The sequence below is a fragment of the Nicotiana tabacum genome, chromosome 5, assembly GCF_000715075.1.
Source record: "Nicotiana tabacum cultivar K326 chromosome 5, ASM71507v2, whole genome shotgun sequence".
NCBI lineage: Eukaryota > Viridiplantae > Streptophyta > Magnoliopsida > Solanales > Solanaceae > Nicotiana > Nicotiana tabacum.
Genome location: NC_134084.1, coordinates 117,790,979 through 117,793,877, shown reverse-complemented (window position 1 = coordinate 117,793,877; position 2,899 = coordinate 117,790,979). Strand labels below are relative to the sequence as shown.

The 2,899-nt window shown below is 38.3% G+C and overlaps 1 pseudogene; it reads right to left on the bottom strand.

Annotated features, from left to right (window-relative positions):
• Positions 1-1,124: 1,124 nt before the first annotated feature.
• On the bottom strand, positions 1,125-2,027 carry LOC142180925 (putative disease resistance protein At4g27220; annotated as a pseudogene).
• Between the last annotated feature and the right edge of the window lie 872 nt (positions 2,028-2,899).

Genomic DNA, 2,899 nt, shown 5'->3' with positions numbered 1-2,899 from the left:
CCTAAAGATCTTTAATTAGGAGAATTCAATCTTTTTTATTCTGAGTAATTTGAACAACTCAAGCTTCAGTTCTTTCAGTTTACAGAAGGATCCTGCTGGCAGAGGACCACAGACAGATCACTTGTAAACTGGTAAGACCAACAAAATTCAGCAACTCCAAAACAGGGAAAACGCCAACTCCTGGTATAATGCAGTTACGTGCGTTTACAAGAAAGTCGAAGATATCACAATTATAGATATGCTATAACTTTTACATTCTGAAAAGCCTCCGGGATCAACTCTTTCACTGCAATCCTTGAACCTTCTCCAACTAAATCTATATATTTTTGGCCCTTAATGTTGACCGAATCTAATTAGCTAATGGAGCCATTGTTGGTAGGGAAAGGTACATAGCTCGCTGGAAACGTTTTTTCGATATTGTTGGGAAGGAGATCTCTTATTGATATAGCATTTTTATCAGCTTTGAGGAAAGAAACATGTTTCTTAGAATAGCCCTAGCATCGGCTATTTCAATTTCTAAGGTACTCAAGTTTAGTAATGCTTCTAGTTCACTAATAGAAGCATTACTTTTTTCTTTGCCTTCTTCTTCAACAGCCCTTCTAAAACTAAATTTGCACCCCATATATAGTTCTTCCAAGCGAACTAAGCCCGATATCATGTTTGGTGCAATCTCTATAAGATCGCCACAACCTGACATATCCAACAACCTCAACTTCTTTAGTATTTCTATATCTGCAGGAAATACCTTAATATTAAAGCCATAGAAACTAAGAATTTCAAGGTTCACTAACACAACAATCACGGATACATCTTCTAATGAGAAACTATAAAGATGCATTGTAGGAAGGTTCTTTAGAAAGCCTAGAGATGGTGGTAAAAATGAAATATCCATGTGATAGACGTCCACTACTTTGAGTGATCTCATTCCTTCAAAGAAACTGTTTGCTACTGAGAACTGTGGCTTCTCACAATCTAATAGCAAAAGACCAAGTTTACTGAAAGTCAATCCACTTGGAAGTGAAGACATTTCTTTTGAAATCACAGACATGCACTTGTAACGCTCGTTGGAGTCTTCTATCGGCCAGTCTATGAGGTAGAGATTGTGGCTTATCATAAAAGCACGCTTAATGCAATAAATATTGCAACATCACGAACAAGAGATCATACATTTTGACATATGATGCTTTAAATCCCTGTATAAGCAAGAAACGATCTTTAAGTATCTCAACTAAAGTATATGCTTGATTTCTTGCTTCTACCAAATATATACGTAGTCTCGTTCCATATCTAATCAAGTCTTCAATGGGAATATTAAAATCTTCTTGGAATAAAAACAAAGTAGAAAGAGAGACCTTGCTTTACCGCTTTCAATCCATTCATAGCTCATCTCTAGTGGTCGATATACATTACGAAGCAATCTAGGTATGTTAGTAAGCATCCTTCCACAAAGGCTTGTGATTGTTTTGCATTGCCCTTCCTGCAGTTACAAGGGCAGTTGGATGAACTTTGCATTCATTGGAAACATCTCTTGCTATAGGACGTAAGTCGGGTGCTTCGATACAGTTTCCAGGTTTCCCTATAAATAGAATCCAGGCTTCTTCTTCATTTATTAAGACTTCAACTGTTAGAATTTTTTTGCAGTGCAGACATCTCGGACTCTGGATGGTTGCATGATTTTGCATCCTTCATGTGAGTCCCATAAGAAATTTCGAGTTCTTCAAGATCCAGCCTGGACCAAACATCATCTAGAATGACAAGAATCTTCTTAACATTTATTAATCTCATCCGTAAACGAGACTCCCTAGCTGATAAATTTTCCTCTTCTAACTTCAGACCCACTAACTTGAAATTTCACCTTGAATCATTCTGAAGTATGGTTGTTGACTAACAACTGTCATGACAACCTGATCAAACAGTTTCTCTTCTCCCGCTCTCTTAGCAATTGTTTTCACCATTGTAGTCTTTCCAACTCCTCCCACACCACATATTCCGATTATACTGGTAGTCCTATCCTTTAACGTTGTCATGATATCCAATATAACGACCCAACCAGTTGTTTTGCTTTCTAGAACCCCATTCCCCTATATAAGACTCCATGTACGTGCTTTTATTGTTTTGTAACCTGCGGGGATGGTTTGTTCAGGATTTAGAAGGATTCAGGTTGAAATCGGAACATTTGGTTCCTTAAGTGTGGTAAAAAAGGCTAAGTTTGACTTTCGTCAACATTTTGAGTAAATGACATTGGAATCAGGATTGGACGATTCCAATAGGTTTGTATGATGATTTCGGACTTGGTCTATGTCCGGATTGGATTTTGAAAGTTGGCATTTTGGGGTAAATTCCTTAAGTTTGAGTCGAAGGAATTTTTGTGTTATCGATGTTCGTTTGGGCTTTCAAGCCTGGGAATAGCTTTTTATAGTGATTCTGGTCTTAGGCCTGCATCCGGATGTGGATTTGAAGGTCCGTAAGTCGTTTCGGGGTCATTCGACGAAAGTTAAAAATTTGAAGGTTTTTGAGAAGTTTGACCGAGAGTGGACTTTTTGATATCGGGGTCAGATTCTGATTCCGGAAGTTGGAGTAGGTCCGTAATGTTATTTAAAACTTGCACGCAAAATTTGGCATCATTCTTGGTAGTTTAAGTATGTTTCAGCGCGTTCGGAGTAAATTGAAGAACTTGAAATTCATATTTTTGATTCAATTGGTTTGGGGTGTGATTCTTAGTTTTAATATTTTTTATGCGTTCCGAGAGTTCGAGTAAGTCCGTTTTATAATTCCAAACTTCTTGGGTCATTCGGGCAGGGCCCTAGGGGCCCCAGGTGTTAAACTGACGAGGGTCGGATCAAGTTTTTGGCTTAAGGAAAATGCTGAAGCTTTCAGCTTCTGGTGCGATCCACCTGCG